Source organism: Eumetopias jubatus, unplaced genomic scaffold, assembly GCF_037043125.1.
Source record: "Eumetopias jubatus isolate StellerSeaLion01/CBP00866 unplaced genomic scaffold, mEumJub1_p1.0 scaffold_13, whole genome shotgun sequence".
Taxonomy (NCBI): Eukaryota; Metazoa; Chordata; class Mammalia; order Carnivora; family Otariidae; genus Eumetopias; species Eumetopias jubatus.
Window position 1 is genome coordinate 42,444,012 of NW_028274819.1, and position 26,517 is coordinate 42,470,528.

Consider the following 26,517-nt stretch of genomic DNA (forward strand, 5'->3'; position numbering starts at 1 on the left):
ATACATACCACATGATGAACTGCAGTTCACAGGAGCCACAGGGAGAGAGTCTGCAGGTTGTTATCTTGCTGGAATTAACGTTGTCTTTGGGGTAGTTTTAGAAGCCAAATCCATGTGATGTCAAGGCTCTGGGAGAATGGTTTAACCTATAACTTAGGAGGACTTCACTCAAGATTTATTGGCAAGATTTACTTTTCACTTTAAGGAAGAGACGCTTTTCATCCTGAGACTTGATCTGGAAAGTGTGAGTGGAAAAAATTTTTTTCCTCTCTCCAGATTTTGTTTTTCCTGAGATGTTGTCTGAGAAAGCCTGGTTTAGTATTTTTGGGGGGGATTATACCTAACCTTTTTTTTATTTTGATACCTAACTTTCTGAAAGGTTAGAATTGTATGTTCTATCAGTAGTTGTAACATTCTTTAACATGCTTGCTTTCTATCATTCAATTCTCCTTCAAATTAAACTTTCATTTATAAAAGGTATAATTTAAAAAACTATAGGAAATTAGACTATTTGGGCTGGAAGGGGTTTTGAGAGTATTTTTTTTTCAAACTAATGAGAAGCGTATTTCACATCACTGTGTGATACAAGCATGCAGCACAGCACACGGATGCACCTATAACAGAAACAGAAATTTCATTGAATGACACTTGTCTTACTACATGGGCTCTTTGTAGGAGATCTTCTTTTCTTTTTCTATTTGTCTTCTCTTCCTCACTTTTCCATCCTCTTCTCTGGTTCTCTTCTCTTTCCCTTTTTCTCTTTTTCCCTTTTCTATTATATTTTTAAAATGTCAGCTCTGTCCCATTAATTGGTCATAGCCACAAAGTTTGGAAGACACTGACCCAGGTCCAACCACTGATTTCACATGTAAGAGAGCTGAGGCTGTTGGAGATGGAGTTTTCCAAGATCACATGTTATGTCCTGGAAACATCTAGTTATTAACAGAGTTAGGTTTAGAATGTAGGACTTTGAAGATCTCTAAAGAAACCAAAACATTCTGGGCTATATGGACATCTTATTAAGTTTCTGAACCTAATTCTTCCTGTTTTGAAGAATACAAGATATAGTTAGTTGAAATTTTAAACAAGAATGTCTAGGTCAAATTTTGGAAATTCATATGGCTTTCTAGTTTAACATAGTTGCTATCATTATGAACTTAAAGTTATGATTTTTCCAAGTGAAGAACAATTAATACAGTTATTCATGAAACTTGAAGGCCTTCAAGGTTTCGTTATATATAATTGTACAGAATCCTCATGTTAGGACAAGAAAGCAACAGGAGAATCTATTATCTCATTTTCATAGTTCCAGGAAGGGGTATGAGGGTGAAGACCACGAGCAAGCAAAGTCTGATGAACAGTAAGTTTAGCCCCCTGCCAGGGGTTAGTATGTTTGAACACTGAGTGTCAGAGAAACATGCTAAGACAAGGTCAAGTGAGAACAACAAAAAGTCTAAAATCCATCTTTTCACTCAGTGCTACCAAGTGCTAGGTATTATGGTATGTCAAATGACAGAAAGAAGACTAAAAACCATTAACACCACTATTACATGGTATACACCTGACTTGGCTGTCAGAATGAGCACGTATTGACAACAGAACAGCTTTTTCTCTTGGGCGGGGGAAGTTTTGTGGTGCCAGTAAAGTTGCTCAACACTTTATTTTTCCTTTGTCCTGCTTTTGTCTCCTCAGAATCTCACTCTATTTGTGCCTTTTTCAAAAATCTACTTTGGATGTGTGGGGGTATTTTGTAATTTAGTTTCCTTTTTTTTTTTAATTACCAGGAAGGCACACCAAATTTTTAACCATAGAATTTACAGCAAATACTATAAATAAATGTGATATAATATTTGGATTTAGGGGAATAGCTACTAGCTACTGAAATAGTTATGTTTTATATATATATTAAATATAGTATATATATTAAATATAACAGATCCATTGTCAAATGTCAAGTAGTACGATCTCCACAAAATCTGAGAACAAGGAGAAAAGAAGAAATAGGAGTACCGGTGGGGTGCTGGAGCTGACTCACTCTGGGGCACAAGAGCCGGCTGTGTCTGTCTTTCTCTAACTCCTTGCTCAGTGACATCATGTGGGTAGGTTGAAATCAACAATGGTGCGATTATACCGTGGAAATTGGCAAATGCTCTAAATCACCTCTTTTTCTTCCTTCCTTCCTTCCTTCCTTCCTTCCTTCCTTCCTTCCTTCCTTCCTTCCTTCCTTCCTTTCTTTCTTTCTTTCTTTCTTTCTTTCTTTCTTTCTTTCTTCCTTTCTTCCTTTCTTCCTTTCTCTCTCTCTCCCCCCCCCCCTCTTTTTAGAGCTGGTTTACCACATGCAACTGTGATGAAGGACAAAAATATTAAACAACAATGCAATCAAACCTTTGAATCCTTCATTTTTGAGTTCAAGATCCTGGATGTCATTTATTTAATCAGTAGCACTGGTTTTGGATCAAGAGTTAAAAACTTTTTTGTAGTATTGCTGAAAATATGAAGTTAACTGAAGAATTAAAAAGGGAGCTCAGTTCCAACGATTCTTTACTAATTTAGAAATATTTTAAAGTAATTCACAGCCAGAAATAATTAGCCCCCTGGGCTCACTATGCTGCTTTTGTAGACTTCAGGAAAGAAGAAAAATTTAGAAGTCCGAACAGAATTTAGCTTAAGAAAATGAAATACTCTACAGTTAATTTTTCTCTACAATTTCATTTCAACAGTTGGCAAATTTTATGTGTTCTTTGGTAGATTTGTGAACTACTCTGCTTTAATAGAAACGATTCTTCTTCTTATTTACCTTTATGTTAAAATGTAACCACATTAGCCCTCATCCCTTTTAAGTAATTTTACCACACTTGGTATAATGCCACAAACTGGTATGTAAAGGTATTATGGTAGACAGAGAGAGATGCACTTTCCAGACCCCTCTTTGGAAGAGCACTTGCCATCCAGCCACAGGAATACAGGAAACAGCCTCCATCTGTCAGCTCCTTCAGGTTAGCCACAGCTTTGGAGAGCTGATTAGCCCCAGGTCATTTCCTTCCCAGGGCACTCCTGGTTGAGTGAAGAACATGGGATGCCAAGGTTGGGCCTCTTAGGCCTGAAGCTAGATAGTCATTCCAGAGCTTCCTGCTGAATTTGATGGAATTTTGTTCAGCCAGTGTTCTAGCTCAGCTTCTTCCTTTGTCCAGGCTTGTTTCTTTCTCCTTCCCATTTATAGGTACCATTCCCTGGTATGGTATCTCATACCCTAAATCTTGTCTCAGTGTCTTTTAGAGAATTTGACCTGCAGTGCCCCACTCTGTATACAGTAGTATTATGTAATTTTGTGAGCTCTTGCTAATACCATTGAGCTCGGTGGTTTTGGTATGTTAGCCCCCTTGCATCATTCTTTCCCTCCATGACTTTGTCCACGGTCCAAACTGTTATGAGAAAGCTACTTTAGTGGTTTTGCTCCATGTTTCAGTACCTGTTCCCCAAATTCTGCCATTTACTAACATTTGGTAAATGATGTTTCACCTATCCCAGTGTTCTGTTGCATTCAGTACGTACTGATAGAAACAGACTTATCAAAAGTCTGATTGTTTCATCAGCCAATAAAAGTCAATAGAAGGAGATTTATTTTAATAGTAAATACATATGTTACAAACTTTATAGATTTACAATTTAACTCAAAATTCTACCTCATCAAAAATGTAAAAGATTACAAATTTGTATGTAGTTATCAGGTTACCGAAGTCCATAGGTATATATTTTATATCTTAAATTACTCAGAATACTGCATAAAGGTCTTTTTGCCTTCTTTGGTCTATCATGTCACAAGTTCATGTCACCTGATATATTTTTTTTACCAAATTCCCTTCTGATACTCTAAGGCCTAATAAAAAAATTAAAAGGAAGAAAGCAAAGTTGTTTGTCTGAATGTTTCTTTTAGATGAACACCAACTTCTTCATGTAGCTGTTTTGGGTAGTTATATGAAAATGTTAAGAAAGAAGATAGAAGGTGGAAAAGATAAGAAATGTGAGAAACAGTAATATTTGTCCTAAAGTTTTGAAACTTTAAGGGGCGAACTTCAGCACTCTCATACTAGAAATGATCTTTGTCTGAATTAGAGAAGTGGTAGAACAGGATTTAGTCACAGATGAGAACCATCAGTAATTCTGAATGAGGAATTAGTATTAGCTAATTTTGGCTAACATAAGTAGCACTAATAAAATGATTTGATGAGAGCCTTCTCTTAAAGGTGTAGACTTCTGTAGATCCTTGGTAGATTGATTCAGGCATAAAGTGAGCTTCTGAGGACTGTGCATTATCTTTCTCCTGCCATGCTTTTTTAAAAGTAGCAAGTGTAAAATGGCTTGATGTCAAATTATGGCAGACATATTTTCCCCTACTGAAAATCATGGCCTACCATGTATTCCATCATGCCAGTAATTTTCTCTGACTTAGGTCAATCCATAGAAACTGATCCCAGAATATTTAATTCCTCTTCTTACATCTTTGTCCTTCCCTTCCCCTATCTCCTGCCTTTTCTCTATTTTCTCATTTTTTTAAAATAAGAGCAGAAAAGGGACAGTGGAAGAATGGTTTGGGTAGACACTGAAATAAGTAGACTTGAATGTTTTGGCTCCCATCAAAGCGATAATTGTAAATGTACACAAAGAAATAGTTGCAAATCAGAATGTGTTTACCTAACCTTAATTAACTGCTTGTTCAAACTATTTTTAAGACAAATATATTAATTTGAGCCTTAAATTAAAGGAAAAAGACTTAAAAGAGGCAGCAAATAGTCAAAAACATAGCTTCAAAGTGTGGCTCTGCCATCTATTTGGCATGTGATCTTGGGCAAATCATTTAACCTTTGTGAGCCTTTTCTGTAAATGGATGATCACACACACACACACACACACACACACACACACACACACACACACACACACACACAGTCCTATATCTCCAGCCTCATTGGACTGTTGTGAATTAATATGTATAGAAGTATTTTGGCAACTATAAATTGCTAAAGGGAATAGTATTAGTAATAATAATGAATAAGTTTGTATGGAACAAAATAGTTTGATATCAATACTCACATTTACCAAGATCCTTTTCTGAGATTCCTAGAAGAATACCCAGGAAAGCAATAATCAGGCAAGAAATACTTTGATGATTCTTGGAAGCTCTGCCCACAGTTTCTCCATTTTGCCCAGGTACCCTTTCTCCATGTACATACATATACATACATCATCATTTGTCCTGCCAAAAGTATAAAAAATAACAAGCTTCTCATATTGTTGTTTAAACATAAATTACAGTTGAGATAAAGATAAATTAGGGCTCAGGATGTGTAGGTAAAGAAATAAAGGCCCATGAGTTTTGCTTATTTGTTTGTTACTTTGATGCATTTTTGGTGCCAGAGAAAGACACAGTATCTTACAAGTTTAATTCGGAACTAAATGGAACAAGTCAACACACCTGGAGAGCATATTCTCTGAAAGCCACAATAACACAATACACATACCAAGGAGTATGATGGGTTTGGGTGATGTTGGCTTTAAGAAGGTAGGGAAATTAGAAAGAACTAAAGGGCAGATTTGTGTGATACAGGGTCTAGATGTATTGAAACCATCTAAATAAGAAGATATATATTTAATTTCAGGAAGGAGATTGATTAATTCAACAATTTTTGACTTTAATGAATTTAATATGTATATTTTTAATTTGGATATTATCTTTGCGTACTATCCTAGGACTAAAGAAGAAAGTCAAATTACTTACTTTGGGGCGTTCACAGTCTAGTAAATGACAACGATATAGTGCACTAAGTGTTGTGACAGACGTGTGCGCTGCCTACCAGAGGAGTGCAGGGAAGAGTCAGCTAATCTCAATTGACAGGTGAAGAGAGGTTTGCTTAAAGACATGACATTTGAGTTGATTCGGAAGTTTTCAGCAGGAGTAGGAATAGACCAGGATGGGAGGTTTCCAGACAGAGAGGAGTCTGTACAAAGGTCCGAAGGGATCAAGAACATTGCCTGTTGGGGAACTGCAGTAAGTTCTCAGTGAGGCTGGTATGTAGTACACCAGGGCAGGTGTGGCAAAATTAAGCTGGATTCGAGCTATGCACTGGATCTTCAAGGATCTTCTGTGGCAAATTAAGAGCAATCATTTAAAAAATTATGAAATGAAATGAAATGATATTTACATTCAAAAAGATCACTCTGGCAACACTGTAGAGAATGGTTTTGGAGAGGCTGAAAGTGGAGTCAAAGAGCACACTTAAAGTCCTGTGGAAATAATCCAAAGGAGAAGACATGGCAGCATCTGGGCTATGGCAATAGCAGGGGGTGTAGGGAGGAGATGGATCTGAGTGATGCTGAGGAAATAAAATCTATACGATTAGAAACTGATTTGATGGAGGAGGGAAGAAGACATTTAAGCCAATTCTCATATTTTGCATTGATTGGTAGAGTTGACAGCTGTTAACAGCACTGGTATTTTCTTTAATTCCACAAATATTTATTGGGCACATACTATGTGCTAGGCACTGTTTCAAGCACTGATATATTATAGGAGTGAACAAAACTGATGAAGTTTAGGGAGATAGAGACTGTAAGCAAATAAATAGATAATATCATGCAGTGATAAGTTCTATGGAAGTTAAGGTTAAGTTAAGAAGAGTATAGAGAGTGGTGGATATTACTAATATATAGAGGTTAGTCAGAATGGAAAAGATTTTAATAAATTGAAGGAATGAGACATGTGGATAGTAGAATAAAAAGTATTCCAGAAGGAAGGAAGGAACTGAGTTACGAAGTCTGTGAAGCAGGAGTATGCTTGGCATGTTTTAGGAGTAGCGAAGAGGCCAGTAGAGATAGAGTGGATAAAGCAAGGGGAAAAGTGAATATGTGGTGAGGCCAGAGAGTTATCTGGGGATAGATCGTATTAATACATGATGATGAGCAGATTTGAAAGGTTGGATGAGATGAAGGGTTCTATTTCCAACATTCTGAATTATCCAGGTAGATATGCCTACTAGATACGGAATATGTCAGTCTGAAACTTGGGAAAGGTTAGGAGTTAGAAATATAATTTTAGGAATCATTATCACACACTTAGTGATGATGAATTTGCATAGAAACAGAGAGAGCTAGAAGAGGGTAGGTAGCAGAAACTTTGGAAACTCTAACATTTAAAATGTGGAGTAAAAAATAAAAAGGTGAAGCGTGAAGTGATAGAGCTGTGGGAATACATGATGGAGACTGAGAAGGAGAGGTGGTGGTAAAGGGACCAGTTGACTGATCGACATCAGCTCCGTTCTGGATGATTCGATTATGAAATATTAGTGAAGCATCTACTATAAGCCTACCACTATGAATATAAATGCAGTAGGACTCAGGACGGTAGGATGGTAAGGCTGTTAGAAATCACCCACGTAAACCTATTCATTTTTGTGGGGGGGGATGGGTGAAACAGGTGAAGGGGATTAAGAGAATTATTGAATGACTATATTGTACACTTGAAACTAATTAACTTAACACTGTATGTTAACTATACTGGCATTATGGTTTGTTCAGTCTATAGCATGCTTCAATACACTTGAGCTCAGAGGAGCAAAGAGCATACTAGATAGGAAGAATTGTAAAGAAATTTCTGGAACTTTGGCTTAAAAAGCTGGGTAGGAATTGGGTATTCATGGAGGAGGAAAGAGTGATATAAGAGTGAATATTAAAGCAAAGAAGTGTGAGAATGAATTTGTTGTAGATAGCATCTAAAAAGATGTCCTTCTGTTCTGTGGTGGAGGAGTTTTTATTAGGGAATAGGGGAGATAAATATGGAAATTAGAATAAGGACTGTGTACCTGATGGAATGAGAAAGCAATAGGGAATTATTGTGGAACTAGTTCATCTTTAATAAAAGCACATGGTGGAAGAAGGAGATAGGTATAAGTATACATTAAAATAATAGCAAATGTTTATTGAATGGTCACTATACACTAGGCACCTATAGAGAATGCCTTTCTATGCATTATATTATTTAACATAATAATCCCGTTTGCCATTGAGAAAATGGACATTTTAGAGAGATCCAGCAACTCGCCCGAGGTATAAGTGGCCAGGCCAGGATTTTAACCCAATTAACACCCACAGCTAACATATAGTGTTTACTCTATGTTTGATGCTATTTTAAGGCTCTGGATACATTAACTCTTTGAACCCTCCAAATAACCCTATGAATTAGGTAATATTATCCCCATTTGTAAATGAGAAAAGTGAGGCAGAGAAAGGTTAAGTAATTTGGTGAAGGTCATATATTTTATAACCGGCAAAGGTGGAATTCAAAGTTAGTCTGGTTCTAGAATCTGTGCCGTTAACCACTGGGCTCTGCTGCTGCCTTTCTGTCTATATGTATCTAGACCCTGAGCTCTTGGCCACTGTGTTATCCACGTCTCTCAGAGCGAGATTTGTGATTGAGAGACCTGTAGACTCATTTGTCAAATTGGGAATTGGACATAGAAAGATTACCCCAGGAAATAATTTCAAAGGGAAAGAAATGAAATTTTTTTTGACAGTCTGATGCATCCTCCACAGTTCAGCAAAGAGGGTAATTCAAGGACTACCTCCAGAAAACAAGGAGAAGGAGTCTCAAAATGGGAAATTCACCAAGTTCACAACTTGTAAATGAGGAATGTATGAATAAGAACTAAAATATGTGTGGCCCAAACTGCCCAACTACAAATATTTGAACACTCCCTGAAAGCCTGGTTGCCCAGGAAATGCCTGGTTACAAACTTAAGGTACAGATTTATCAAGGTAGGTAGATGTCTTGTGAGCTAGAGCTAGTCTGTGACTGTTTGTACAGTTATATGTGGGGAAATAGGAACAGGAATATTTTATGTGTATATCACTAGTATTCTCTTGTTTTGTCTCTATGTAAAGCTCCTTTGCATCTTTTTATGGGCAAATATTAAGTGGCTTTAAAAAAATCAATTAAACTATGGTTGAGTGATTTTGAAGACTATTGTACTGAATTTAATTCGGAGCTAGGTAATTAGAAAAGGTCTGTAAGGGACAAAGAGGAGTCACTTAAGAGGCAAAAATGGGGGCACCAGAGAGAAGCATCAATAGTTCCATACAATTTAAAGTGAGGCTCCCTAGGATAGTAAAAAGATGCTGCATAGGGATATGTAGCACAAAGGGGGAATTACACAAAAGATTGGAGAGTTTTTTGTAATTTATCGCAGCACGTTAATGGGGGGAGTTCTTATTTTATTGTGATGATTGTTAGCAAATACTCCCTCCTTTTATTTTTCCATTTGTACTCTTCAATTATGCTTCTTATTTTAATTTTTTAATGTATTTGGAAACTCCACTTAGGGTCCTGATTACAGCATAGTTCTTTGATAATGTTAAGTAAGATGTGTGATGTATGTTCATTGTTGGTCTCAGGCTATCTTTGCTCTGAATTGCATTTGTCCGACATCAAATTATAGAAAACAGATAACAAAGCTTTTGGTGGTGTTCAGCCACTAGAATGAAGATGAGAATGTGATCTGAGGCAAGAGGAATAAGTTGCAATCTTATTTCACTTGTATTCTTTTTTTTTATCATTGGGCAACATTACCCAAAAGCTTTGGGTATAATACCATACTTGGTCATCAGAAAAATAGAACTTAGAATGATGCTTGGTTTAGGATTAATCAATGAGATTGCGTGATACTCTATAGAGAAAAGAAGTTGAACTTTGTAATATTTCACTTAGGAATTTTGCATTTTGGCTTTTAAAAATATTTAGATTTTCCTCAGCATCTTCTCAGCAGGGTGCAAGCCAGAAAACTTAATTACATCTTGCTAACACTGAGTTTTGGCCACACATCTGCTTTATTGCCTCTTCAGTTTCTGTGGGCATTTTGGCAGAAGCGGCAACTATAAGATTTAAACATGTTTCAGGCAAGAGAGCAGACCTCTGTGATCATTACTGCTGATTGTTTTCTCTGAGACACAGATAGGTTCAGTTCTGACGGGCCCAGTGGGTTGCAATCTGATGTGTTCAGTTGCTCATGTTGTGCTTAGTAGGGATGGATTCTTACTCTATCTTCTTTGGGGTGACTGGATGAGATGTTTTATTTGTCTAACAGGTCCTATCAGAGGTAGTTGACCCTGTTTTACATAGGGTTAGAAAAACTTGCTCTCTATTTCCCTGTGCGGTACTACTTTGCAGGGTAATACAGTGTCAAGCAAATGTAGAACAGCTATCATTTCACAAAATCTTTCCCTTCCCAGAGGCTGTGACTTTTTTTTTCCTTAAAAAAACTAATATAACAGCCCTGATAGCTTTGTTTCAGGGTATGCTGTGTGTATACATGGATGCATGTGTATCTAAATTAAAACAGGAAGCTGGGAAGTAGAGGGAAATATAATACTGTTAATTCAGTCACTGTTACATAACAGAATCAAGTGTTTATCAAGAACATCTTAGTATGTTCATTTACATCAGTAGTCTCTATTAGCAAGGAAGGATGTTTAAATACACATAGAGTCCAAAGAAAACAGCACTTTGTATTTTTGTTTTGTTTTGTTTTGTTTTATTTCTGTAACTTATTGAAGGCCCAGTGTCAAATATCATTGGTCTGTGTTGGGATACCTTGTCATTTGTTTGTGAAGTAAGCATCTGTAATTCAGTGATCTCTAGCCAGTCTTGGGTTCTCCAGATACTGAACAGGGCTGTCTGTGGGTGGGGTCAAACACGCCTGTGACTTCTGACCATTGAAAATGAAGGAAAACATTTGTGGTAAGAAACAACAGCACATGCCTGACCTCCAAAGCACACACATCTATAAATGGATAAAAGTGACTATTTAAGGTTGCTTCGAAAAAGAACCACTGTGTCTATAAAGAAAGAAACCCTAATTCAATGTTTGAAAAAGCAAACTATGTGTGGGTGAAAGAACATGTTTTTGTCAAAAACATCTGTGGTGTTCCCTATGATGTATTTGATCCTGGTGGTAAATGAATAAAGTTAAGTATTAGAGACAAAATGGGCTTTTGACAACTTACTATCTGATAAATAATGTTAATTCAATCCAAGGGATCTCAGGGCTGCCTTTAAACTGGTTAATTTTGATTACCTATCAGATATACAAGATGAAGTTCTTACTCCAAACTTAAAGACATTGCCCAGATTTCTTCTCCAGCAGTTGCAGTAGGTCGTGCCTATGTTCTTTGCACTGTCATTTTTATTTCGACCTTACCACTGTTTCCTAGAGGTTGTCTCCTCACTGACAAGACAATTGTCACTAGGCCTAGTTTTACAGGACTGAATTTTTCAACTTGCCAGATTTTTTTACATAATTATACTATAGGTATTACTTAGAGACCATATTGTTTATGTTTTTGAAGAGCTAAGAGATTCCATATCCAATTTTATGGGCTTAATTTCTTCCCCAAATACCGAAATTATAAATTATGAGATGAACTCCCCCAAATGTAAAATGCACAGATACAAAGAATTAGACATGAAATTGTATCTCTGAATAAATTGGGGTGATGAGATTAACGGAAGGCAACAGTATAACAGGGTGTTTTCCACTGTCTGCAAGGATTTTGTCAAAAGAAGCTAAGTGATGTCAAAAGCAGTGAGTGGTATGAATTATTAGGTGATGAATTTAAAAGTAGTGTCCAGATGTAAATAGTGAAATCATTTAAAGTATTACTCAGCAGCTGCCAGAGCGATAGGAAAGGCTGACATGACAAATTTAGTCATTTCTTTAATCACTTTCGTTAGGCACCATTGTCAGCTCCAAGAGGCAAATTTTCATCTTGATTTAAGCCCATAATGCTAATAGTAGAAACCTAGAAATTCTCAGAATCACTTGCTTGCAAAAACACCTTTTAGATCATCTTGGATGTTTCTGTGACCCAATGTCATGAGAGATGCAAAAAATATATTGCATATGTCATCAAAGGAAATTTTCCATTTCCCATTTATGTGTTGTAAAGGAGGTATTATTTACTGTAAGATCCCAAAGTATTAATTAGCTGCCTTTGGTTTAAATAAAATTGATTGTTAAAGCAGAAAATAGAGGATAATACGAGTCCTATTCTGCTGTAGCCTCCCAATAAAAGAAGCAGTGACCCAACTCATTAGCCCTTTGATTTAATATATTGACACTTGGGTAGGAATAATTCCGTTTAGTGGCTTTTGCTTCCCAGGGATCAATTTAATTAGTTATAAAATGTGACTTCTTGTCAGGAGCTAGAAGAAATGCTGACGTTAAATAAAGTCATACGCAATTTAAACAATAAAGCTATCGATGCCTGGTTAAAAGTTAATGATGCAAAAAAAATGGCTTAATAGAGACAACCTCAGCAGTGAAAGTGATGCTAGGAAAATTAAGCTAAGTGGATGAATGAGGAATGGTGATGTTGTTGAATTGTTAAAACAAATTCATGACTGGTCTGATGGCTGGCTAGGTTATAAGTACATTCTCTTTCAGCCCGGGAGACAGAACTAGTTCTAGATTCCTTGCTCAGTACACTACTTTAGTGTGAGTTTCCTCTGCTTCTAGGTTTTAGGATCCAGGGAGGGAGGAAATCTTGTTTAGGCTCTTTGGACTAGAAAACATCCTGTAACCAACTTCATGTTTGAGAGAAGGATGCAGTGTTACTAATGCCATCCCATAGTGGCTTCCATGAAGTAGGCTCGCATGAGTTCTGCTGACTGGCTCCTAGCATCTCTGAAAAAGACCACTACAGAAGCATTGCTGGTGCAAAGCCATTCCTGTTTGTGTGAAAATACTTGAGATGACCTCTGGGTCGGCCCTTCGGCCTGGCAACTTTCAATTTTTCCTCCTTCTCTGTAGACAGTGGTTACTGGAAAAGTAGTTCTTCCCAATTTAGAGAAATGTAACCTGCTCCACTTATGTAATTAATGCCAACTCTTTTAAGTCATTCCTGTAATAAATTCTTGTTATCTTAAACCTCTGACTGCATCCATACGCCGATTTCACCATGAACTTGAGGGATCTCTGTCTGTGTCTCTAGCCTCAGTATGCTTATCTTACAAAGGAGATGAGCTGGCTTAGAATTTAGTAATTAGATGATCTCTAAAATCTTTCTCATTCCCTACTTCACTCATAGTTTCAAAATCAATTGGTTACCTCAGTCAAATCAATTGCGTTGTGAGTGGTGGAGTCAAAACCACCAGTTGGCTAACTAAATATACTCTGGTTTCTGCTAGTGTATACATGTCCCACATTTGCCTCTCTTTTGGCATTGGCTGTTGCTGGGTCATTAGCACTAGTTAGCTAAATAAAAGATAACCACATTTTATTGTCAGACAAAATTTATATGTCATTTCTCCAAGCTGTTCCCATTCCAAGTCATTTGCTCTTTAGCTAAAGATGAGGCACATGTTTAAACTTGATGAGTTAAAAAAAACCCTTTTCTAGTCAAAGGAATTGCCATAAGTGTTCTATTAGCTAAATTTTGTAAAACAACCAGTCTTGACCCTCGCTTATCTCCAGGCTCTGAAGTCAGTGGTTGCTGGGTGGGAAGGCAAGAGCAATGAGCTGAGCTCTGGAAAGGAAGACAAAATGGGAACTTACGGTCTTTAATATGCTCTCGGCCTCCTATTTCCCCTACTTCGTAGCGAAGTACATATTCTCCTAGCTGCTTCTTCCTGGAACATACCGAAAAGTTTCAGGATTGAAGATACTGTGCAAAAGCTCACTGTTTTGGAAATCTGTTTATTAGGATATTTCTTCCCGCCAGTTCAGTTGCCAAGGAAATTACTGTAGAGTCTACAGGAGACTGTCAAAGTTCAGTGTCTCTAGGAAAGTCAGTGAATAGCTTACCTTGTCTGTTAACATAAAATAGCTGTCTTTGAAATTACAATAAAACATAAAAAAACCCCGAACTTCCGGTGAAATATGTATATTGAAATATGTTGGAGCTGAAATGATTTGGCGTTTCATTTGTTGTTCCATTTTTCAAACACATGGACAGGAAGGACACAGTAGTTAACTTTGAGAGGGGGCATTTTTGAGAAGGAGATGACAGACAAATTTTATCCAGCAAAATGACCTTCAGAATCTTCCTAGAGAAGAAAAAACATTTTGGAGGCAAATGAGCATGCTTACATAGTATTTGGTAAAAACATTAACAGGAGCAAATATGTAAGAGAACAGAAGGGAATATTACTGAGAATAAAATCTGTGCCAGAGATAAGTTTTCCACTGGAGTAAAGGTTATCTATTTTTTTTTCTTTCTCTCTTTCTTAATGTTGGGGGCAGGGCAATTAACTGAAAACAAGAGGGAAATTGTGGGGGACTGATGTTAGATAAACTATTTTGTCTTTGTGTTGACATTATATTGGCTCCAGCCTACACAGAAGGGATGCCTGGAAAAAAGTAAGGAGAGAGAGGCATTAATATTTTTTAGTGTGCGTGGGTGCGCCAGCACTAGAGAGGCCCGTGTTTTCTTAGGGCTCAGATGGCAAAGCTAAGCATTCAGCCTACGGCAGGAAAAAAGTGCCTTTTTTGTTTTCTGACTGCAGAGTCCAGGCATTCCCAGGGGAACACAATGAATGGCCCATTTTGTCCAACACGGTTTCATAGACATAGATTTCTTGTTTTTTCATAATTATTCTTGCCCGTCATTGGGTGTGCACATGACATTTGAGCGTGTTTTAAAGTCTTAACACACTCATGTGCCTGCAATAAAGTTACTCATAACAATCCTGGCTTTCTCCAGACAACAGAGCAGGGTCTGTTGTTTTCACAAGTCACAGCAGCTGGGAGGCAATTGTGAAGACAACAGCTTAATCTAGCTGGAAAATACAGGAAGAAGAGAGTATACACTAAATTTCCTCCCATATTATTCAAACAATGAAGAATTTTTAAAAAATGGCTATGGGTGGTCTTACTCAACAACTGATTGGCAGAATGTACTTTAAATTTCTTCAGAATGTTGTCTTTAAATGTTAAGGATCTACAAGGTTACATTCATAATATTTGTTAACCAGCTAAAAGGCAGGCTCAAGAAGTAATACACAGCCACATTTCAATGGCTACTGAAGGTATTACAGATCTTTTTTTTTTCCTTCTAATTCATTAAGTAGCAGTTGCTGTTTGTATAAAAGGATGCTATAACCAAGTAGTTATGAAGCAATGGTTAATCTTTGAAGGGTGTGTGAAAGACTGAGAGCTTCATGGTAATTCACATCTTCGTGCCAGGCTGAATTTCTGGTTTGCAGTCATTAGCAAGTTTTAAGTTTCACACTGAATAACAGAATTTAGGAAATAGGAGAGTAACTTTGAAAGCTTTCAATCTGAACTGGAACATCAGAGTGGGAAACTGGCTGTGCTCTTCAGGGTGCCAACGTGAACCAAGTTATTTTTATTTCATGCGGAGGGGAGGAGATAAGAAATGTGAGAAGTACAAGAAAAAGAAGGAAACTTTTCCGTGTTCATCTAAGCTTTCTTTGGGGGGGGTGGGGAGAGGTTGAACAGAACTTGGGGGAAGGAAGTGGCTTAAAAAGGAAGATTGTCCGTGCTACACTTAACTATTTCAAACTCCACTACCCATTTCCCTTCAAGGAAATATTTTGTGAAAGATCTTCTGTGGTCTCTTAAAAGATATCTAGGTGACATGAAAACATTTGGTCTCTAAGACATAATGGTTGTATTCATATTTTATTGGGAAAGGGGAAACAGTTATGGCTTTCAGCTTTACTAAGTAACTCATCACCTTTTTAGGCACTCATAGCTCCTGAATATAATCTCATTTCACTCCCACTCTTAGTGTGTGGAAATACTATCTCCTCCATAGAAGTGTTTTTAAATGGAAATCTAATTGGGAACTCCAAGTACTGCTTAGAACCATAGGATGACCTTCCTTCATTGTCTTTTGTTTTATTTTATAGGCTGAGCATGAAGAAGCATTTTTCCCTATGGTTTATTGAGCACCTATTCTGATCCTTCTTAAATTTCTTTCTTTCAAAACATTTTTGTTATATTATTTCCTCTCTATTTCATTCATTTCACCCTTATTGTTGGCAGAACATAGCACTGAAGGTCCAATAGCCAGGTTCATGGGTGTCAAGATCTAGCACAAAGGTTAATCCTTTCGTTGTCTTTGCCGGTGTTCACCCTGCTAGCTTCAAAGCATAATCAACTATGTACATACCTTTATTTTAGTGTTTACCATCTAAACCTAAAAATTTAATAATAGTTCTCATTTATGGTCTTATCTGTCAGGCACTGAATCAGTTTCTTTTTTTTTTTAAAGATTTTATTTATTTATTTGAGAGAGAGATTGAGATAGAGAGAGAGAACATGAGAGGGGGGAGGGTCCGAGGGAGAAGCAGACTCACTGCTGAGCAGAGAGCCCGATGTGGGACTCGATCCTGGGACTCCAGGATCATGACCTGAGCTGAAGGCAGTCGCTTAACCAACTGAGCCACCCAGGCGCCCAGAATCAGTTTCTTTATGTGTATTTTCATTAACCTTCATAAATATGCAACAATGCAGATTTTATTATTGCCACTTGACAGATGAGGAAACTAAGGTTACACAGCTAGTTTGAGCCAGGTATCAAACTTAGGTCTCTGTGGCTTCAAAACCAGTGAGCCTTTTATTATATCATGTTGTCTCCCAGTTAAATGAAACAGAGGAAATAGCAGTGCCTAATTAATAGGAAGTAGGGACATAAAAGATAACAGGGCTCTAATCTTCCCTCTGTACCTCCTTCCCTTTCTGATTCAATCACAGCAATTAGGCATGCCTAAATGAAGAAGCCAGCTGAAACGAATGGCAGCTGGTAGGTTGAAGCCCCTTATCAAGGTGATGGCTCAATGAGAATTGGGATGATGAAGCCTTCATCTAGATGAAGGCTTCCAAGTGGGTGAGTGGCTTGGCAGGATCAGGAGATTGGTTGTTAAAATAGGAGATTTGTGTGTGTGTGTATATAGAGACACACACACACATATGCACACATACATATATACATATGCACATATACATGTATACACATATGTATACTTACATATAAACACACACATACATTATGTATATATACACATACATATATAAATACACACACACATATATACACATACAAATGTGTATATATATATAATGGGGGCCAGACTTTTTCAAAATTTAATTAAAAATATTTTTTATTGAGGTATAATTGACATATAACATGATACTAGTTTCAGGTATACAACATAATGATTCAGTATTTGTATATATTGCAAAATGATCATCACAATAAGTCTAGTTAATATCTTCACCATAAATAGTTACAAAATTTTTATTCTTGTGATGAGAACTTTTAAGATTTACTCTCTTGGCAACTTTCAAATATGCCATATCGTTTTATCTGTAGTCACCCTGCTGTGCATGACATCCTGATGACTTATTTTATAACTGGAAGTTTGTAACCTTTGACTCCTTTCACACATTTCACCCATATCCTACCCCCCCACCTCTGGCAGCTGTCAGTCTGTTCTCTGTATCTGTGAGCTTGGTTTCATTTCTTTTTTTCTTTCTTATGGCTGAATAATATTCCATTTTATGTGTGTGTATAGATATGTATATATCACATTTTCTTTGTCCATCCATCTACTGGTGGTTACTTATGTTGTTTCGTGTCTTGACTACTGTGAATAATGCTTCAAAGAACATAGAAGTGCATATATCTTTTCCAGTTAGTGTTCTCATTTTCTTCAGATCAGTGCCCAAAAGTAGAATTGCTGGATCATATGCTAGTTCTATTTTTAATTTTTTGAGGAACCTCCACACTGCTTTCCACAGTGGATGCACCAATTTATATTTCTACCTACCATGTGTAAGTGTTCCCTTTTCTCCACACCCTCACCAACACTTATTTCTTATCTTTTTGATAATAGCTCTTCTATTAGGTGTGTGGTGATTTGCATTTTCCTGATGACCAGTGATGTTGAGCACCTTTCGTATACCTGTTGGCCTTCTGTATGTCTTCTTTGGAAAATGTCTATTCAGATCCTCTGCCCATTTTTAAATTGGATTTTTGGTTTTTTTGCTGTTGAGTTGTATGAATTCTTTATACATTTTAGATATTAATTTGCAAATATTTTCTCCCATTTGGTAGGTTGCCTTTTCATTTTGTTGGTGGTTCTCTTTGCTGTGCAGAAAGAAGATTTTTAGTTCAATATAGTCCCACTTATTTATTTTTGCTTTTGTTGCTTTTGCTTTAGGTGTCAAATCCTGAAAAATCATCACCAAGACCAATGTCAAGGAGCTTACTGCCTATGTTTTCTTCTAGGAGTTTTATGGGTTTAGGTCTTAAATTCAAGTTTTTAATCCATTTTGAGTTATTTTTTGTGTATGGCATAAAATAGTGGTTCAATTTCATTCTTTTCCATGTGGCTGTCCAGTTTTCTCAGTACCATTTATTGAAGAGTCTGTCCTTTCCTCATTGAATAGTATTGGCTCCTCTATTATACATTAGTTACCTACACATGTGTGGGTTTATTTTTGGGCTGTCTATTATGTTCCATTGGTCTATGTATCTGCTTTAATGTCAATACCATACTGTTTTGATTTATTATAGCTTTGCAACATAGTTTGAAAAATGTGATGCAACCAGCTTTGTTTTTTTTTCTCAAGATTGCTTTGGCTATTTGGGTCTTTTGTGATTCCATACAACGTAGATATTTAAAGACATATAATTCTTTTAAATGTATATTCTAGTTATATATAGAAGTGAATTCAGGTGTAAATGTGTGTATGTGCAATATATGCAAAAAAATATTTTAAGGTCTGTCTACTGAGAGGGCCTAAAAGCAAAGTATACCCCAGAAGTAATGAACACACCTTGCGAACAGATCTTGGCCTCTAAATATCATTCTACCAATGCCAGGTATGACACAGGGAAAACAGGGAACATCATATTTTTCCAGAAAGTAGAGAAGGGCTTAAAAAAGTGGTAGTCATTTTGATGGTTGGCTATACATTGTGATCTCAGTGGTACTTAGAAGTTTCTTACAAGGAATCTTTAAAAAGAACATATTATTGATACATTTTATGCCCTTTTCATTTGTATTTGAATTCACTAGCCTTTACATTTGGTGAAACCCTGTAACTAATGAATGAGATCGTTGGGCCTATGCCCTGGTCACTGCTACTCCTTACAATCAATATGTTCTTCTTAGCTTCTAAGATCAAGAAATGTCACTGTTGATATGATTTCAATGTTAATGAACAAAACTTCTAAAAGTATCCTGTTAAGAGATTCATCATTAAGAGATGATGATGTAGATTCATTATCAAGAGGTGAAAATAGGGCGTCTGGGTGGCTCAGTTGGTTAAGCGTCTGCCTTCAGCTCAGGTCATAATCCCAGGGTCCTGGGATTGAGTCCCGCATCGGGCTCCTTGCTCAGCAGGGAGCCTGCTTCTCCCTCTGCCTGCAGCTCCCCCTGCTTGTGCTCTCTCTCTCTCTGACAAATAAATAAATAAAATCTTTAAAAAAAAACAACAAAGTTCATTTTCTAAAAAAAAAAAGGTGATAATAGCTAACTCTTACACTTCAGTAGAGTATTGAAGTCAGAAGAAATAGCTGGTGCATTATTTCCATCTTTGACTAAAAACAAAACAAAAAAAAACAAAAAAAAGTCACCAGAAAGTGTTCACCAATGATGGAGCCAGATTTAAAGTTTGGTCAACAATTTGATCTGAAATTTTAGGAAGTTAGAAAAACATTAATAACCACAGAAAAATTCCAGTCACTGGTAGTTGCTTAGCTGATTAAATCTTACTTTTTATTTATCTTGAAAGGCATTATGGTAAGAAAGCATCAGAATCCTTTGATTTTGAATCCTGGTTTTGTCACTTTAGTAACTGTGTCCTTAAACTTTCTGGATCAGTAAAATGGCATAATATCTTACTGAATTGTGTTTTTGTAGGGATTAATTGAGATAAAGTGTGAAAGTATCTAGCATATGTTTTCTGGAACGTAGTAAGTCTTCAAGAAGTCTCAAGTCTCATTTCTTAAGCATCTTTATTCCTAGGAACAATTCTATATGTAGAACTGTGATGAAGCCCCAAATAAAAAATGTGCTGGCTTGCGGTGCCTGGGTGGCTCAGTCCGTTAAGCGTCCGACTCTTAATTTCAGCTTAGGTCATGATCTCAGGGTCATGTGATTGAGCCCTACATCCGGCTCCATGCTGGGCGTGGAGCCTTCTTAAGATTCTCTCTCTCCTTCTCTCTCTCTGCCCCTCTCTTCCCATCATGCTCTCTCTCCTCTCTCTCTCTTTCTCTCTCTCTCTCTCTGAAATAAATAAATAAATAAATCTTTAAAAGAATGTGCCGGCTCACAGATAGGTATCTATAGTGAATGTTAGAGGAAGTAATGTACATTTGTATAGTAACTCATATTTCAGATAATTTTTATATCTAGTAAGTAATTTTCACCTTGATTCCTTAAGGTAAGCAGTAGAAACATTATTCTCTCATTTATATGGAAAAAAATCAGGATTTACTGATTTAAAAAGTAGTAGAAGAACCAGTATGTCAGTCTAGTCTTAACATCTAAGCAATGGACTTTTTATTATTCAGTGTTTCTTAATCTTTTAAAACTTTGTGCCCTCGGGGTGCCTGGATGGCTCAGTTGGTTAAGCGTCTGCCTTCAGCTCAGGTCATGATCCCAGGACCCTGGGATGAGCCCCTGCATTGGGCTCCCTGCTCAGCGGGAAGCCTTCTTCTCCCTCTCCCACTCCCCCTGCTTGTGTTCCCTCTCTCACTGTGTCTCTCTGTGTCAAATAAATATATAAAATCTTAAAAAAAAAAAAAACAACTTTATGCCCTCTAGATAACAAAAATAAGCTCATACAAATTCTTTAATGTTACAGAAATTTCCAGTTAGGTTAATATTGTGGCACAAGAAAATTCTTTTTATTTTCTAAGATGCACATTTTAAGTTTAAATATTTGTGAGCTTTTCCTAGGCTTTGTGGAAATGAATGCAGTCACTTCCATCATGAGCCATATTGCTCTGCTCTATGTTCCTTATTGTAGATACATTTGTAAAAGCATACGTTTATGAAATTCAGTTTATGGCATGGAAAGCTGGTTCACTTATGTGTATCATTTCAACTACATATACCTTCTCTAAGAAATTTTCAAGCCTCTCCTTACTTCCCCTTTATTTCCCTTTCTTTACTAACCTCACTCCTGCAACATGGCACCAACTTTGAGAATCTCTCCATCATTAGGCAGTATGGCGCATTGGTTAAGAGCAAGACTCTGGAACCAGACTGCCTGGACCTGGAGGCAAGCTAAGTCTCATCTATAAAATTAAGAATATAATTGTACCTACCTTATGAAGATGTTTTGATAATTAAAGGCGTTCTTGCATATAAAGCATATAAGTGCTTCACACATTGCAAATACTGTATCAGTGTACCATTACTGTTATTACTATTATTATTACCATGCAATTACCAGAGTGACTTAAAGCAATTTAATAACATGATAATGTTATTATAGTGTCATGAGAATCAAAGTAGATTAACATCTGTCATTAGGTCTTCTTCAGTCTGTACCTTTTATTTTTGTGCCTGATAAAATAATTAAGAATCTTTTAACCTTACTATTATCCTTCTTTTGATATTTCAGTGAAAATATTGTTCTTTCTGTTTTGTAGTATCCTTCTTTAATCATTCTTTTAGAAAACCTTTATAGGATGAGATAGACCCAGCTGTGTTCTTCAGAGCTTTTCTTCCTCCCTGTTCTTCATGTGCCTTGGTGCCGGTCAAGTCATGTATGCCCATCCAAAAGCTTATCATAGGAAAACAACAGGAGCGATGGGCAGGGTCACTTCTTCCCTCAGAGCACAATGTATCTCCCGAAGGAGAGAACATGTGTAATGAAGAACACATGCAAACACACACACACACACACACACACACACACACACACACGCTTCTGAAATGCTCCCCAAAAGGAGGTGTGATCCTTTAAGAGAGCACTGGACTAGTTTGAAATGATCAAATTTAAATTCAGTGGATGGGGTCTACTAGGTGCTAAGCAGTTCACATAATTTTCTCTTCACAACAACCGTGTGAGGTAGGTATTACTTTTCCTCTTTTAATGAGAAGAAACTTGAAGTTAAGCAATTTGTTGTAATACTGATTCTGATGTAGATCTTTTAACTTCGATTTACTCATCCCAGGGCTTATTCTACTATAACACAAGTGCCTCTGAATGAAATAACATACTTTTCATTATTTTTTAATTGTTATTGAAATAAAACTTTAAAAAATGACTGAAATCTGTCTACTCTTGTTTATTGCTTCCATATGCTAGTGTCATGCCATTTTGGGAAATCAGCTCCTGGGACCAAGGAATAGGCTGCTCAGGTTTGCAGCACTTGGTGAATTTAGGTGTTCTTGTGGTATAAATTGCCTTTCTTTCCAAGCTAAGAATAGGTGGAATAAGGCTGTCATTTTAACAAGTTAGTGTAAATGAAAAAAAGAAACAAAAAAAGCCCCAAGCAACGTGATAGCTCAGGAGGTCTACAGTTTGAGCTGGGACTTCCCAATGGAACTCTTCTTCTGTTTAACGCTAAAGTAGAATTTTCCTTTTCCTAAGAATGTTGTGAATACTCCACAAATGAAATCCTCTTATCATTTTAGAAAGAGTATGGACTGCTGAAGATACAGGTTTGAATTCTGGCTCTGCCGCTTACTAGCTATAGTGTTGAATAAATTAATTTTTTTATCTCATCTGTAAAATAAGAAATTAATTCCCACTTCATAGGACAGTTAAAATTTTTCTGCCTTTGCAAATTGTTTTTTTTTCCTGTTTTACCGATGTATAAATTACATGCAGTAAAATTTAAGTGTTTGATAAATTCTGGGCATTCTGTACAGCTATATGTAGTTTTTAGCCTTGAGAAGTTTCCTCGTGCCTCTTTGCAGTCAGACCCCCATTATAACACACTTGTTCCATTCATTGATCTACTTTCTGTCACTATAATTTTGTCTTTTCTAGGATTTTATATAAATGGAATCATGCATAATACTCCTTTATGTTCAATTTTTTTCCATTGTGTGTGATTTTTAGATTCTTTCATGCTACTTGGTCTATCAATATTTTGTTCCTTTATAGTGCTAACTAGCATTCCATAGAATGGACATGGGCATACCATAATTTGTTTAGGCATCTTCCAGTTATTGGACATTGGGTTGATTCCAGTTATTGGCTACAATGAAGAATGTTGCAAGTCTATGTGCACATATGTTTTCATTTTCATGTGTATATATATCTAAGAGTAGATTAATTGCTGGGTCGTATGAAAATCGTATGTTTAATTTTGTAAGAAAATGGCTGTGTCATTTTTAATTTCCATCAGCAACGAGGAGAGTTCTAGTTTTTCTGCATCCTCACCAACACTTGGTATTGTTAATCTTTTTAATTTTAACCATTCTACAGGTTTTAGGGCTATTTCATTGTGGTTTTGATACTCATTTCTCTAGTGATTGGTGATGTTGCAAGTCTTCTATGTACTTATTTGTTATTCATATATTTTTGTGTGTGAATTATCTATTTGCATCTTCAGCAACATTTTTATGAATTTGCCTCTTACTGAATTGTAAGTTTTAAAAAAATATTCTGGACAAGAGGTTATTTTCTTTTGCAAATGTTTTCTCCTAGTGTGTGGCTTACTTTTTTGTCTTTTTAACTGTGTCTTTCAAAGAGCAAAGTTTATAATTTTGATGACATTTTATCATTATTTTTTCTTTTCTGGTTAATGTTTTTGTGTTTTATCCTTTAAATATTTGCCTATTATAATGTCCCAAAGATTTCTTCTTCTGTTTTCTTCTAGAATTTTTCTAGTTTTAGCTCAGATGTTTAGGTCTTTATCTATTTGTAGTTAAATTTTGTGTTTGGTGTCATATAATTAGTTTAGGTTTATTTTTTTCTCCATATAGATATCCATTTCTAGCAAGATTGTTTAAAAGACTATCCTTTCTCCTGTTGAATTACCCTGGCATCATTGTGAAAATTAAGTGTGGATTTATTTCTGAAGTCTCTATTTTGTTCCAGTGATTTATATTTCTGTCCTTGCACAGTCCCACCTAGAATGAATTACTGTGGCATTATAGAAAGTCTTGAAATCTTACCATGGTTCTCTACTTTTGATGTTCTTTTTGAAACTTGTTGTGGCTATTTTTTATATAGATTTTAGAATCAGTTTGATACTATTTTCAAAATGTCCTTTTGGGATTCTGATTGGGATTATGTTGAATCTGTAGATTAATTTGGGGGAGAACTGATATCTTAACAATATTGAGCCATCCATTACATGAATATGGTATATTTCTCAATTTTTTCAGTATTTTAAAATTTCTATTTGCAATGTTTTATAGCTTTCACTGTAGAAAAGTCTTCTATACTTTGGTTAAATTTTTCTAAGTATTTTTTTTTATGCTCTTGTAAATGGAGTTTAAAAAATTTCTTTTTCTAATCATTTATTCTAGCATATCTAGTAATTTAATTTTTCAGTTCTGGTAGGTTTTTTTTTTAACTCCTTAAAATTTTCTATGGTCGTGATACATGTTTTTTTGCAGCTAGAGACAGTTTAACTTCTTTTTTTTTTTTTTTTCAAACTGTGTGTGTTTTATTTCTTTCCTCTGGCTATTGCACTGGCTAAGCCATCCACTACAATACTGAATAGAAGTGGTGAGAGTGGACATTCTTGCCTGTTCCCAATCTTGCAAAGAAAGCATGGAGACTTTCACCATTGATTATGATGTTAGCTGTATGTTTTTCAAATATACCTTTAATCAAATTGAGGAAATTACCTCATATTCGTCTGTTGGAAGTTCTTATCATGAATGGGTGTTAAAGTTTTTCAAATGCTTTTTCTGCATCTATTGAAATGATCACGGTTTTGCTACTTTATTCTCTTATTATGATGAATTATACTGATTGATTTTCAAATGTTAAACCAACCTTGCATTCCCCAAATAAACTCTACCTAGTCATGATATATTATCTTTTTTATATACTGTTTCATTCTGTTTAGTCATTCCACTCTTATGCTTTTTAAAATTAGTACCCTGACCTTTGGGGAAATAACTCAATTTATATTTTGTTAAAGGCTGTCTTTGTGTTCTGTATATTGCAAGGGATATGAGAGGAAAAGCTATGATTCTGTTCTCAAAGGAGTTCATGGTCTCACTCCATTAAAAAAAAGAAGAAAAAGAATACATAATTTTTTTTAAGATTTTATTTATTTATTTGACAGAGAGAGACACAGCGAGAGAAGGAACACAAGCAGGGGGAGTGGGAGAGGGAGAAGCAGGCTCCTTGCTGAGCAGGGAGCCTGATGTGGGGCTCGATCCCAGGACCCTGGGATCATGACCTGAGCTTCCGAAGGCAGACACTTAATGACTGAGACACCCAGGCACTCCTACCTGATTGGTTTTAATGTGTGTCCCAAGCATACAGATTTGGGAGAGGGCAGTCAGGGAAAAAGGAAGATAGGCAAATATCAGAGTCACTGTGTATCAGTGTTGCCAGAATGTCTTTGTAGAAGAACTGAAATTTGCCTTTATCCTCTGTCATGTGATGTACAGTACATTTCAGAAAAAAATATTTAGACTAATGCTGGGGACAGAAAGGGTATCTTTGTGTTTAGGTTCTACCGTAAAGGAGGCAGAAAGAAAACTGGGAAAGAAAAAAAAGAATTCCTGAATTAGGAGTTAGGAGATCTAGTTCTAATCTGAGCTGATTTGACTAGTTATGTCACCATGGGCAAGTCACACTATCCTCTCATGCCTCCATTTCCTCCTCTATAAAAATGTGGTGGTTAGGCCTGACCAGTGGTTCTGGATAAAGAAAGAGAGAGCATATATATTTCTGAAAAGGCTCACCAGAACTCCTTGACCAGGTGAGAATTACTGGATTATATAGTTTCTAAATCTTTTTTCAACCATGAAAATCTTTTTATGATTTTGTGAAATCAGTAAACTTGGCAACTAAAGACATTATTTTTAACTTTGGATTAGCCATTCTCAAGTTTTGTGACCCTGACAAGTCACTTCTCCTCTCTGGGCCTTATTATATCTATGTTTAAAATGAAAATGGCTTTCTAAATATCAAATATGGCAAAGAACCTATTGTAGTGAGATAAATAACTATGGTTACATATTTTATGTGACTGCATTCAGCATCCTTAAGTATTATGGAGAATAAAAAACCAAGGTCCACATCGTTAAACTTAATTCTAATTTTTAATGGGAAAGGTAAATTCTTGAACATATATTGAGATGCTAGCTTTGTGTGGTATTTGCTCCCAACTTGAAATGCAAAAATCTAAGACTTCTGTATGTTTTCTTAGGATATAGTTTTTCTTTGTTATTTACAGTCTGTTGTAAGAAAGCTTCAAGGGATATAGGGCATTAGAACACCACATCTCTAACTAGCTGGAGCATAATACATGATTTGAGTCCCCAATATTTTCTAACAGTAA

At 36.3% G+C, this 26,517-nt stretch overlaps 1 protein-coding gene across 1 annotated transcript in view; it reads left to right on the plus strand.

Annotated features, from left to right (window-relative positions):
* SOX6 (SRY-box transcription factor 6) overlaps positions 1-26,517 on the plus strand; it is a 384,265-nt gene that overhangs the window by 216,960 nt on the left and 140,788 nt on the right. The gene's annotated exons all lie outside the window — the stretch shown is intronic.